The 14,371-nt window shown below is 44.8% G+C and overlaps 1 long non-coding RNA gene across 1 annotated transcript in view; it reads left to right on the plus strand.

Moving 5' to 3' along the window:
• LOC138249079 (uncharacterized) overlaps positions 1-8,850 on the plus strand; it is a 28,577-nt gene extending 19,727 nt beyond the window's left edge. The window contains exons 2-3 of the long non-coding RNA XR_011194701.1: positions 8,212-8,244; positions 8,751-8,850. This is a non-coding gene — a long non-coding RNA (uncharacterized lncRNA). The remainder of the gene's footprint in view (positions 1-8,211; positions 8,245-8,750) is intronic.
• The last annotated feature ends 5,521 nt before the right edge of the window (positions 8,851-14,371 follow it).

Below are 14,371 nucleotides of genomic sequence, written 5' to 3' on the forward strand. Positions count from 1 at the left end.
GAGAAGTCTACAAAATACTCAAGTTACTTAGGTCAAATAGCGAGGGTTTGGTATAGAAGAATTCTTATTAAATGATAATAAAAACCACTAAATGTAGGTGGTAGAGATAGGGGGACCAGACTGTCCAATCTGAGCTGGTGGTCTCCCTATTCATAACAAAAGCGAATACGAATGTAAGCAGCACTGAGCTAAGATAGTGGTGGGCTGTATTTCCCATCATTACAATTCAAACGGAGAATTGAAGTGAGCCGCTGGAAACGCAGCGCGCCCCACCCCGGGGGGTGGGGAACATGTAAGAGGAAACGCGATCAATGTATCGCGCTCCGACCGATAAGATACACGGGTCCGTGGCACTTACTTGTTTAACTGCCGGCGTTTGGAGCAGCACCTACCCCTGCGTCTGCGTTCCCGGATGTGAATAAAACCTGGAACGCAAGGTATAAATCAGACGCGTACGGAGCACGCGTTGTCCAATCCCTCGATTGGTTGCCAGGCAACCACTTCCAGTATGGTAGGAGCGATCAGAGAGCGAGAAGGGACTTAACCAAAAAGATCGCTCAAATCCAAAGACACTGCGGCGGCCATCTTAAGCTAATGGATAGTCACAGGGGAGTTAATGGGTACTCCAATGTGGTCTGTGAAGAATGGGTAAAGGGCTATCCACCAACAAAAATAATGTAAAACACCGATCATGAACTTATTGTGGTCAGAGACCATGTCAGTAGTCAATCTTGCAACAGTCAGAGGACTAAGACTAAGGGTGAGTCATCAGGAAAACAATCACCATCTATATTGAGAGATTGAACCACGGAATGTCGTCATTCAGTCCTTGACGATGGGTGTTAAGTCTGTACACCCAACGTTGTTCAAGCTCAAAGAGTGGACGGGTACCTGTAAGGGCACAGGTCTGTAGTACTACCCACCACATGTCGTCTGGTGTGTGATTGAGTTCAATGAAATGGATACTAAGTTTTGTTGTGGCACGTCCACACCGGATATTACTGCGGTGTTCATTTATCCTTACTTTCGAAGGTCGTGTGGTCATACCTACATATCGCAGATTACATGGGCACGTAATAAGATAAATACAATTGCGAGTATTGCAATTAGTATGTTTCATCAATCGCCATGTTAGTAGGGGCTCTAGTGTAAGAGTGTCTACCCGTTTAGTAAGAGAGCAAACGTTGCAGTTTCCACAGGGGAAATGACCCTTAACTGGAGGGAGGTCCCATAGTGACCTTTGACTGGTCGGGGTCATGGTGGGTCTTGGCCGGGTATGCACCAACATATCTTTAATGTTGGAGGTTCTCTTAAAAGCAAAAACAGGCTTGGGAATATTCTCACCTCCACTACAGAGGACTGACCATCTTTTGTTAATTATTTTTTTGACTTGATTGGAAAATGGTGTAAATGTAGATACACAGGTAAGTTTGGTTTCTGTGGATTTAGGAGTCAACTGTAGTAGTGATTCCCTGTTACTGTATTTGGCTCGTTTGTAAGCTGTATTGATAACTCTGTTCGGATAGTGACGGTCACGTAGTCTAGTCTGTAAATCAGCAGCTTGTGTATTAAATAGTTGCAGATTACTACAGTTCCGTCGGAGGCGTAAAAACTGCCCATACGGTAAATTCTCTCTTAATGCCTTTGGATGGTAGCTGTCCTATAGTAGCAAGCTGTTCCTATCCGTCACTTTATGGAAGGTTCGGGTTTTCAGTTGGCCTTCCTCTATACTAATCAGCAAGTCTAGGAAAGAGATCTCTGTAGTAGAGACAGAGGATGTAAAGTTCAGAAAGGGATCCAAACCGTTTATCCAAGTAGTAAATGAGTCAACTTCTGATATAGAACCATGCCATATGACAAGAATGTCGTCTATATACCGGCGCTATAGTTTTATATTGTCATAGAAGGGGTTGGACTCAGGTAGGATAAAACGTTTCTCAAAATCATACATATACATGCAGGCTAGGCTCGGGGCGAAGGTACTGCCCATTGAAGTGACGCGAATCTGGTGGAAGAGTTTGTCCTCAAACTGGAAAAAATTCTTGGTCATAGCTAAACTCGCACAGTGCATGATGAAGTGAACAGGAGTCATTGAATCTAAGCCAGCAGACAGAAGAGAGGTCTCAACTACCTTCAGTGTAGCTGCCTGCGGAATGTTAGTGTATAGAGCCTCGACATCAAGGGTGATGAGGGCATTCACGTGGACTGTAGAGTTGATGGACTTTGGTGTCTCTGAGGTAAGTAGTAGACTGTTGCACTAGCGGTCGTAAAAAATGGTCACAAAATATGGATAGTGGTTCAAGAACAGATCCAATCCCTGAAACTATCGGGCGTCCAGGAGGTGGGGATCTGCCCTTATGGATCTTCGGGAGACAGTAAAAGTACGGAATACGAGAAACATCGGTATCCAGAAATTCTGCTTCTTTCTGGGATATCCAAGTATTACTGTAGGCTTCCTCTATCATACCTCGGATCTCTATTTGCAGATTGGCTGTAGGATCCATGTCAATCTGGGCATAGTAAGTGGAATCATCTAAAAGGCGAAGACATTCCTGTCTATAGTCCTCAATGTTCATCACAACAATCGCACCTCCCTTGTCCGCTGGTTTAATAGTAATATTAATATCAGCTGATAGATCTCGGAGTGCCTCATTCTCAACTTTAGGTATATTGATAAATCTATGCTGAGGTCGTATTTTCGTAACGTCGGAGGTGACCGCTTTCTCAAAAGCCAGAACCTCACAAGGCATCGAGGAGGAGGGAGGCATGAACTTTGAAGGTCATCTGAGACCAGAGTCCAAAGGGGAGTCATCACAGGGTCTGTCTTTGAAAAAGAATTGAAGACGAATTTTTCTGAAGAACCGAGAGAGTTCACATTGTAAACGGAAAGGGTCAGTCTTGGGTGTAGGAACGTACCCCAATCCTTTATTCAATGCCCTTGTTTCATAAAGAGAGAGAGGCCTAGAGGACAAATTGACCACTAGGTCTTGGTTGGGGGGTTCTTGCCCTGGCTCCTTGTGACCATCTGTGGTTCTTCCTGAGACCAGTGGACTCTCCTGCCTCTTCCTCGTCTTCTGCCTCTTCCTCTGCCCCTGCCCTGGCCTAAAAAACGCATGTATGGTGGCATTGGGCGTGGTTGATAAAAAGGGAAGGGTTGTTGCCATGCCATCGGGTGACCTGGGTGGTATTGAGGAAAGTTTTAATAAGGTTGTGGTCTCTCGTCTTCAGTACTCCATCCGTCTGAGGATGAGCTATGGCTATATTTACGGGGTCTTCTACTAGGTGTAGAAGATTCGTCTGATGAGACGGATGGCGTATCTATAGCGTAGTCTTCCTTGATATAAGGGTAGACCTTCTCTCTATTAAACTTATTGATATCTTTCTGTAACTTTGTGATCTTTTGTTGTGTTAAGAACTCTTTTGTTTCATTTAGGTCAGTATTAATTTCTGCTAACCGGCTCTTGAATGCTGCTATCGAAATTGTGGTTTTAAGAGTATTCTCCATAAAAGTAATCTGTATAGCTATGGACTCTGCTAGTCGTCTGGATGTGTTAATGATTAAGACTAGCCAGTCCCGAGTGCACTTCCATGCAATCTGAGCCCAGTCCTTCCTGAAGACGAGGTCCTGCAGGAAGATCCTGGGCATATTGGACACCAGTAGTCCATTGGGGGCTATGTTAGCTCTGAGGTATTCGGTCATGATGGTCCCATGTAAAACTGTTTTTACCAGGTCACGTTTAAGTGAAGACAGTTTGTCCCATTCTTCCTTGGTGGGGCCGGATGGTCCTGCACCATCGTTAGTAAGAATGGAAGGAGTCTGCAAGATGGCAGACACAATATCATCATCGAAGCTGAGACCTTGAAAATTATCCATATTGAGGATCTCAGAGAAATTATCTGGTAAATAATCCCACAGCAGAACTGCTGTCCTGAGTATTACAAATAAAGAGAAGGGATAGGAGGATTTTCTGGTCCAGTGTATATCCTCCAGTCAACCTGATAATATAATATAATACACTGTTTCAAAACTAACAAGAGGAAAAGGAAAGGAAAAGGAGTCCTGATAGTCAGGAGCAAAAGTCCTCACACACCACATTTGGTGTCATGCTTCATCATCGGACAGCTCCTCGTCAGGCCGGTGCTGCAATGCCTGACGGGCACCCCCAGAAGGGGGGCTCTTTGCCGGAGATCTTTTTGTTAACGATGATGCCACGGAGCCAAGTATGGGTCCAAGAAAGAGGACGGAAAAACAAGAAGAAAAGATAAAATTGGCTCAAGACCCTCACTAAATAATTTATTATTTGCTGTTGGGAAATGGTCAAGATTAAAAAAGTAACAGCGGAGTGACACAAGAGATAATGCTCAGACACTCACACACTAATTAGAAAAGAGGGAGATGGTAATTATCCGAAATCCCTCAATATATGGTTAGTATACGGTCGACATGTTTCGCGTCTCTCATGGTCCAACAGAATCCCCTGACGCTTCTTCCGGACCTACTTAATTATTGGAATTTTCCAAGTGAAAAAAAAAGGCAAAACAAAATTGAAGCTCCTATGATCTAGCACTCACAGTCAGAACTGCCTAGGTAAAAGGCAGGACAGGAACATGTGTGTTCTATATGCCCTAGTAGTGTAAAACTCCTAAATTCGTTTTATACTCCTGTGAGGCCTGCTCCTTTCATAGGATAGCATTAGGGCGACCCTCATATAATGTTTGAGATTCTGATCTGAAAGGAGTAACCAGGTCATATGTAGTATGGCCAGAATGGTAATAGAAAATCCTGCTTATCGGTGAAGTTGGATTTAATATTGCTATTCTAGAAATGCCACTTTTAGGTAGTGAGCATTTCTTTACACTTAAATCCTTCTGTTCCTTGCAATCCACGTCTGGCTGGGTTAGTTGACAGCTCCCTTGTGCATTCCACTCAGACAAACCCCAAACACAGGATGTTCAGTCACACCTGTACAGATATGCATATTGAATAGGTCTTTCTGTGCTGGAAGGGTGGAGCCTGGGCTGCGAGGGTGGAGCCTGCCCTCACACAAAGGACTGCCACACCCCCTATGGGGTCCCTAGCAGACAGGATGGAACTGAAATGGGACCTTGTGCACTTCTAAGCTACTCTTTGAAGTCTCTGCCACTTCAAAGGCACATTTGGGTATTTAAGCAGGGTCTCTAACCCTACCAACTCAGACACTTCTGGACAAGATACCACTGGAGAAGAAACCCTGAACCAGAACCTGCAACCTGCCAAGAGGAACTGCCTGGCTGCCCAAAGGACTCACCTGACTGCTTTTCTGCAAAGGACTGATGACCTGCAGTTGCCCTGCTGCCTTGCTTTCTTCTGGCTCTGCTGAGAAGTGCTCTCCAAGGACTTGGATAAAGCTTGCCTCCTGTTCCCTGAAGTCTCAGGACCAAAAAGACTTCATCTCTGCACAAGAACTCCTTGTGGCGTGAAAATCATCGAACAGCCTTCAAGAAACGATGCATTGCCTGCCTCGTGGTGAGGAAATCACCGCATGCCGAACCAAATTGTTGCAGCCCAACTTTCCGAAAAAGAAAACGACGCAGGGCCAGTGTTGCGCCCGGAAATTCGATGCATGGCTCACTGGATCGACGCGTAGCCGAACCGGAACGGCGCAGTCTGACTTCCTGAGAGTAATTGATGCAGTCCCTGCCGTGCAGTAGAAATTTCCACGCAATACTCACCGGATCGACACAGCCCCTGTGACTTTGTCCTGCATGCTCAGGATATCAATGCATCGTCCCCAGGGCGTCCGAAAACCCCACAACCTGAAGAGGATCCCAGTCTATGTGCCGGAAATCAACTCAAAGCCTGCCTTGTGTGAAAATTCAACGACGCATCGTCTGTGTGCAACAGAAAAATCGACGCACCTCCCTGTTTTCCACACAACTCCTCCTCTGCATTCCCTTCTAGAGAATTTAAACGCAAACAAAGTACTTTGCGCTTGCAAGAGACATTTGTTGCTTTTTCAGAACTAAAGGCTCTGTATATCATTTTCTAAGTGATATTTCAACGTGTACTTATTGAATCTTAATCGTTTTGACCTGCATCTTACCAGATAAATATTATATATTTTTCTAAAAGCTGGGTGGTGTATTTTTGTGGTGTTCTACTGTGTTATTGCATGATTTATTGCAAAATACTTTACACATTGCCTTCTAAGTTAAGCCTGCCTGCTCAGTACAAGCTACCATTGGGTGGGCACAGGATAATTTGGATTGTGTGTGACTTATCCTGACTAGAGTGAGGGTCCTTGCTTGGACAGGGGGTAACCTGACTGCCAACCAAAGACCCCATTTCTAACAATGTTAAATTAGTAAATTTAAATATTAATATTATTTGATACACGTTTAATGTGATGAGTAAAATTTAATTTTATTATTCCTGAGTTAATAATCAACACTTAAAATTTTAAATCATATTCGTATATATAACTGTGTATTTTCACGATGTCCAGAAAATTCTTGGGTTCAATATTTTTATCTGCATTTAACCAACATTAAAGTGGATATTTTTGTCCTTGATATCTGTACCACTATATTTTTGTATGGGATATTTTTAACCGTGATATTATGTCACGGAAGTGGAGTAGCAAGGTCATGCAGACTTTGTACACATTGAGACTTTGCTTTTTTATGTGCACACATATAGCATGCCTGATGCATGGGAGGTGACAGCTTCTGAGAATAGTGTGATACTTTTAAGATGGACTAGAGAAAACTGCATCTCTCCCTTGTGTTAAGGCAAACCTTTAGTAACTGTAAATGGTTTGTGAAAAACATGAATTTAACATTTACTTTGTGATTTAACATTTCTTAATCTTATGTACATTAAACCTTGTTAACTGTTATCTAACACCCTCCAACTTTAAACTAGTGTACAGCAGCTCTCTGGCCTTGTCACAGACTTCATGACTGGGTCGAATACAAGTTCCTATGTACTAATTAACTTCTTGTGAAAGACTTCACTAAAATACTCAAGTCATACCCTGGAAAGAATAATAGGCCTTGATCATAAAGATAAATAGCCATCATGTTCACTGGGTCCAAGGTCCCTTCCACTGCTTACTTCACCATGTGCGTTTACTTTGATGGGAACAGAGACCTGCATAAAGATTAGAAAAGCTCTTGTCATTTAATAGCCCCCCTTTAACTTCAGTGACCTGAACCAAACCATCACAAGATTTTGTTGAGGTCATGTTTTTTAAAAATGGGCATACATTAGTGACGGAAAAAGTACATGAAAATAGCTGCAACAGTGATGGAAGGCCCAAGCCAATTACGAGACCTACACAATGTCCATATTTAGTGCCTAATTTGCTGTGCCTCACTGCTCTTGTATAATTAAATTTTGAAGAAAATCATGAATCTTGAAGCTGACTGAATAGAAGATATGTTCCTCCCTTTTGCCTGTATTTATGTTAGGCTCAACCTGATCACCAGAATTTTACTAAAGCCCAGCCTTGATATCTAGGAGATTGCTTTTGAAAATGTATCCCTTTTGGAAATCCTTGACCTCTATTGTGTGTGCATAGATGGAGACCGACCTGCAAAGAACAGAACCAAAGCCCCAGAAGTCATAAACAGTAAAAAGGGTCATTTTGGAGAATGCAGGTGCCTATAGGACCGCCGTCTGTCACCGATTCTCACAGCTGTTGTTTACACTGTAGATGTCCTTCACATGCAGGTTAACAGCACAAATGGTAATCTTTCAATGTAGTGAGAACACTGGGGTACCGGCAAACAACAGATGCATTGATGTGCTTAGTATAGTGAATTATGGAATGTCTTTTTGACTCCCCTATTCCTTGCAATGTTCAAGACAGTCACTTTACATTGCAGAGGCATTGGGAAGGTGAGAATTTTGCAACATCTGGCCCTTGGTCTTTTCTCTATTGAAATGAGGCTGCGCAGTGTGGGTATTTATAATATACTTTTATCTCCCCATGGTTACAGCAGCACTTATTTTACAGTAAGGAGCCCAGTAAATTTACCTTTCCCTCTACTGGAGTGTAATGGAGCAGAGCCCATGTGTGTGATTCCTTGCATACTGATTTGCTGGCCCCTAGAGAGTGATGGGTCTTTAGTTTTCTGTTTTAAAAAAAATTATTTTGTACAAGAATACATCAATCCTTTGCAGTACCAGAGCATACTCAACAATGTTTTCTTTCCCCCTCTTTTCAGAGCTACTCTTGCCCGTGTCCTTCAAAGCAGCTGGTAAGTATTTCTAGAGTTATAGGCAGCTTATTACCCCAGGTTCACCTTGTCCTTTTGCCATTTGTCACTAATGAGGTGTTTCTGTCTCACAAGACAGAAAAAAACAAGAAGAATGCCAAGTATATTCCCCTCCCCCCAGGCGGTAGCCTATAAGGCTATAGTCACCCAGCATTCCTCCTGTTTTTTCTGTCTTGCAGAGAGGGATAAGGTGAAGGTGGAGTCTGCATGGCTTGGACCACTGATGTGTATTTCAGGAAGATAAAAGGTACCTGGTCCATGGCAGACTTGGTGATATTCTGGCATTTCTTCTGCACTGATGGGCTTTGGCAAGAGAGATGCATCTTTGTTGAGGGGATTCAGGGCAGCTAGATGCTCTCAATTCTCAGTATTTTGTAGCTGTTTGACATTGCTTCACTCTCCGTGTGATTGGAGGGTAGCTGGGTGCCCTCGGTATCTGAGGTTTGTGGCGTCGGACGGTAAAGAGTAACTATTCTTCTGGGTTACAGACTGCACTTGGGCAAGAATGGGAGTTCATTCTTGGGCATTGGGATGCTGCTTTCGGGCTCCAGTATTGCCGGCAGGAGCTTTAAAGGCAGAAGTTACAGGTAAGTCCACATAGTGGAATAAATCTGCTGGTGATTCCTGTAGATCGTTGTGGGCCATATTTTTTTCAGTGCCTGGTCAGTACATATTGACTACTAAATAAGGGAAGCACTTGTAGAAAAGGAATCAAGTAGTTTCTTCTTCTTCAAACTCCTCTTCTTCCTGGTTCAGATGAGCACCTGAAGTGCTTAATTAGAGAGACTTTACTGGACTTGTCTCCAGTGAAGAAAGGAAGTGTCATTTTGAGTTCTATTTGCTGGGTCCTCAGTGTCAGATGAACAGACCTGTGGCCCAGATGAACAAAAGGGGAAGTATGTAGGCAAGGTTATCATGCCTGAATCATTGACTCATATGGGGTTTTAGGAGGAGGTGGTGCATGACACTACATCTTTTTTGTTGATGCAGTTCTACAGTGCCTCAGAGTTGGATTTTCCAGTTCATCCTTTCATTTGGGAGGTCCTGAAGAGGGAGTGGAAGGACCCAGACAAGAGTATGTTACCTTGCTTCATGTTGAAGTCATTCCTTCTGAAAGAGATATCTGGCATCTTACAGGATTCTATTTCTGTTGGTTTCTTTATGGCTAGCTTGGCAGGCAGGACCTCTTTAACGAAGGACGCCATTATTAAGGACGTGATAGATAAGAAGGTTGATTCAGCCCTCAAGGTTATTTGAGCTCTCATTTGGTGCTGAGAGCTGGCATGTATGGTTCTTATGTCTCTCAATCCTTGTTGACTGATATTATTAAGAAGTTGCTCAGTGCTGTTGATGACTTTTCTGATTGTTCCTCTTTGCTGGATGATGCAGAGAAACAAGCTGAGCTCATGTCCGACATTGTGTTTGATGTGGTGTGGGCATCTGTTTGTACTGGGGATGCTTGTACTGCTGCAAGGTATAATCTATTCCTGAAGGATTAGCGTACCGATGCTACCCAAAAGTCTTCTGCCTTGAGACTGCCTTTTCAGGGTTCTCAGATGTTTGGGTCAGAGTTGAAGGATTGCCTGCATAAATTGTTCAAAGAAAAGAAACATTTTTCTTCACCAAGGCAGTTGAGTTCGGACAAGGTGATCCCTCAGAAGCCCACCTTGTTACCCCAACCCTCTCTTCATCAGCAGCAGCGTACCCCGCAGAGGATGTAATAGCCTAGGAAGGGTGGACAGAAGAAGAAGCTGTCCCCACGAAGCATCCTGGACTATATGAACATTTTATTGTGGTGTGCGGTTGGAGGCAGACTTATTCTCTTCAGTGAGGTGTGGCAGGAAACTTCTTCCAGCTAATGGGTTCTTCGCACCATCTTAGAGGGTTACAATATTGAGTTTGTGGGTCCCCTTGCCATTCCAGAAGGAGGCCAACTCCCAGGCCCAGGCTGGAAAAAGAAGCAACTGGCTTTAGCTCAGGCTGTGGAATCCTAGCTCCTGCAACTAGCAGTTGTGAGGGTGCCTCTGGCTGAGCAGGGTCAGGATATTAGTTGGTGTCTTTCTGGAGGAGAAATCGATGGAAGGATCTCAGAAAATATTGAATCTGAGGTCTCTGAACAAGTTCATTCAGACTTTTCTTTTCAAGATGGAGACTTCACAGCAAGTGTGGAGACGGGGCCACTCACCTTAAAAAAGCAGGATGTCTGCAGGGGCGATGGTATGCACCCTGACCTCCTGGAACACCTCTCAGCACTTCCTGGTGGACACAGAATCGCCAGCAGGTGTCCCAAAAGGAAAGGGGGAGTGGGAGAAAATGAGACAAAACACTGCCACGTCTTGCTGGTCCAGCCAGGCACCCTGTATCTTTGGGGGGGCAGGTTGTTGTTGACAGAGTTATTGTAGAGTCAGTGCACTCAACTTCCTTGAAACTGAATCTCTCTTTCTGATATGGGCAAGGGAACGGTGGAAGAACACCGGGATGCTCCAGCACTTTTCTTGGATAATAATAATTCTTGGCACAATTACAAACACTGCATTGCCAAAAACCCAAACTGAGTACCATAACAATAAGTACTGCAACACTAGGGCTGGCTTCACAGAGATTCACTGTTGCACACTACAATTAGAACTGTGGTTGCACTTATCATGCACAAGAAAGACAAACAAGGGCATTAATTATATCACGTATAATTTTCCCGCATGCATATCGTTACACTAAAAGGAACAAAAAACAATCTAAGAAATAAAAATGTCCACTCTGGGTTTAAACAGTTAGGGTGGCACGGTGTGGTTTGGTTTCACTGTGTGTGTGGAAAACCCTTCAAAAGTAAATTCCTCAAACCTGAAACACAGGCATAAATGACACAATTTAAATCCAAGAGTTATGCTATTAGAGAAAGAAAAGTCACGTAAATGCTCTTTTAAAATTGCTCTGTCACTTTTTGTAGTACTTGAGCTCAAGCAGATTTCCTGAAGCACATTTAGGCAAGTAACTACAATAATAATGTAGAATGTTCAGAAATGCATTTGTCTCTTCAAGATAAGCACTCTGCCAAAATACAAGATCTGAAATACACCAGCTGTTCTAGGAAAGCACGGCGCTCAAAGAACAACCTCCCTGGAGAATACTACTCACTTAGCTGTAGTCTTTTCCGGAGTGCTGGAGGAATGCTTGGTGTCAGCTGGTACAGGAACGAAGAAAATAATTGCCTCAAAAGTCCTGAATAGGAGGATGACAGCAGGGGCTGGACTGCCAAATCAGATGCTGAGACCAGGAAGCAAAACAAAGCCAACCAGGAAAGCATGCTTCACTCCTATTTATAGCCAATCAGAAAAGTAGTTGAGTTTCCACATGTGGATGAGTCACCACACCCAATTAGAAGCACATGTCTACACCACACCCAATTAGAAGCACATGTCTACACCTGGTCGCAATAACAAACAAGCATTGGTAAAACAAGCATTGATAAAACCAATTGTGTAACACAGCACATTATGTTTACTTAGAAACATGAAGGTTTAACCAAGAACAGAGATATGATTTAACCCTCATCCCTGGGGATGCCGACAGATAACGCAGGAGGCACCTGGGGGATTCCTGATAGCAAGTGATTCCTCTGGTCATCAAGAACCATTTCATGTGTACGCTGGATCTCCAGGACGCATACTATCATGTGCCTATCCAGCCCAGTGGTCAGAAGTACCTGAGATTCTGTATTCAGAACCAGCATTTTCAGTTTCAGGTCCTGCCCTTTGGCCCAAGATGGCAACACAAGTTTTCACCAAGGTAGTGGCTCCCATCATTGCTTTGTTCCACCTTCAGGGGATTTGCATCTACCCCTATCAGGCTGACTGACCTCTCCATGCTCCTTCCCAAGCTCAGTTGTGTCAGGAACTTGAGGTAGTTTCCAGGGATGTCTAGAGACATCCTCAATCTGAGGAAGTGCAGCTTGGTCCCCTTGCAGGATCTCTGTTTCATTGGGACCAGATTTTGTACAGACCTGAACACGGTGTTGGTCTTGCAGTCCCTGGCTCTCCAAACCTTTAGCACCCAGTCACGATCAATGCAGGCTTGGTTGAAGTTCATGGAGTATATGGCTTCAGCAGTGTTTACGGTCCCGTGGCCCTGGTTTCCCCTCTGTCTGTTTTGGATTCATCTACATGCTTAGTGGCATCCTGCCTCAACATATTTTAAGGTGCAGGTTCTGGTGACTCTGGACATTCAGCAGGACCTTCGGTGGTGGATTGACTCATCCTTTCTGGAAAAGGGGGTTTGGCTGCAGCTGGATTCCCCCAAAATGTTGATGACAGATGCTTGCTCATTTGGTTAGTGGGGACTACTCTGGAGGGGAGGTCTCTTCAGGCCAGGTGGTCCCTCCGAGACAGCTGGCGCTCCTCCAACGGGAAATAGTTCCTGGCAGTTTTTCAGGCTCTCTTGGGGTTTCATCACATTCTGGAAGGATGCAAACTGGTGGTCCAGACAGAAAATATGGCAGTTATGGCATATCTCAACAAACAGGGAGTCCAGGTCCCAGTCCCTGATTCAGGGTTTTGCCGTCATGTCAGGAAATTTCCCTTTCCAGGGGAGCCTTCCTCCGAATTTGTGCCAGGTTTGAAAAGCCAAGTCTCGATCTGTTTGCCTCACGCTTGAACACCCAAGTTCAGCACTTTTGTGCCAGGGTTCCTCAGGAGGGGGCCTGAGGGTGAATGCTTTGCTGTCGCCCTGGCCTCGATATCTTCTGTATGCCTTCCTCCCCATTCCTCTGTTCCCAAACTCCTTGCGAGGTTGCTGGGGGAATCCAACAACATGATTGTGGTGGACTTCTTTTGGCCTTGTCGGTCATGGTTCCCTCATCTCCAGTCCCTTGTGGTTCAGGTCACTTGGATCCTTTCTCTAATCCCCTCTCCTCTGCGGCTGTCCCATGTTCTCTTGCTTTGAAGGCTCTGCCTCTCACTGTGGAGGTTGGGAGAAGGGGTTTACAGAATAGAGGATTGCCTAGGCATCTAGCTACTGCCATTCTGGAGTCTACAAAGCTTCTACCCTGAAGTCATATGGCAGATATTGGGGTACTTTTCAGCGGTGGTGTTCATCTTTGAATCTTTCTCCATTGGACTATCCTTTGAACTATATACTTCAGTTTTTTTAGATGGGTTTGAGAAAAAGCTTTTTGTGTCTAATTTTAGGGTGCAGTGGGCTGCTATTAGAGCATTCAGGGATGACACTGATGATCCCTTTTTGTGACAATGGTGTTGTGCTGCGTTTGGAGTCTTCTTTTTCGCCAAAGGTTTCCCCACAATTTCACAGGACTCAGGAGAATGTTGCGCCTGCTTTAACGGTAACTGACTCTCTGGGAGATTTTCAGTGGCAGCAGTTGGATGTAAGGAAGGCTCTTTAGATTTATGTGTCTCAATCCAAATCCTTTCATCTTTTTGACTCTCTTTTTGCTTCATTTGGTTCCTCCATTGGGGGTGAAAAGACTTCTTTATTGTCCCTTAGTCACTGGATTAAGCAGGTGATCTCTATGGCTTACTCTTTGTCTGGGTTCCCACCTCCCCATGGGGTTTAGGGGTATTCCACTCATGGGATATTGGCCTCTTGGGTGGAATTTTATGGGATTTTCATTGCTGAGATTTTTCAGGCAGCTACTTGGGCTTCTCCCAATACTTTTGTCTTTCATTATCTTTTGCATAATATATAGGGGGTCATTCTGACCCTGGCGGTAAATACCGCCAGGGCGGAGGTTGGCGGTAGCACCGCCAACAGGCTGGTGGTGCTCCGCCGGGCATTCTGACCGCAGCGGTACAGCCGCGGCCAGAAGCGGAAAGCCGGCGGTGTACCGCCGACTTTTCGCTGCCCATGGGAATCCGCCATGGCGGCGCAGCTTGCTGCGCCGCCATGGGGATTCTGACACCCCATACCGCCATCCTGTTCCTGGCGGTTCGCCCGCCAGGAACAGGATGGCGGTATGGGGTGCCGTGGGGCCCCTGGGGGCCCCTGCAGTGCCCATGCCAGTGGCATGGGCCCCCGTAAGAGGACCCCACAAAGAATTTCAGTGTCTGCTTTGCAGACACTGAAATTCGCGACGGGTGCAACTGCACCCGTCTCACCT

The sequence above is a fragment of the Pleurodeles waltl genome, chromosome 8 (genome assembly GCF_031143425.1).
Source record: "Pleurodeles waltl isolate 20211129_DDA chromosome 8, aPleWal1.hap1.20221129, whole genome shotgun sequence".
Classification (NCBI taxonomy): Eukaryota; Metazoa; Chordata; class Amphibia; order Caudata; family Salamandridae; genus Pleurodeles; species Pleurodeles waltl.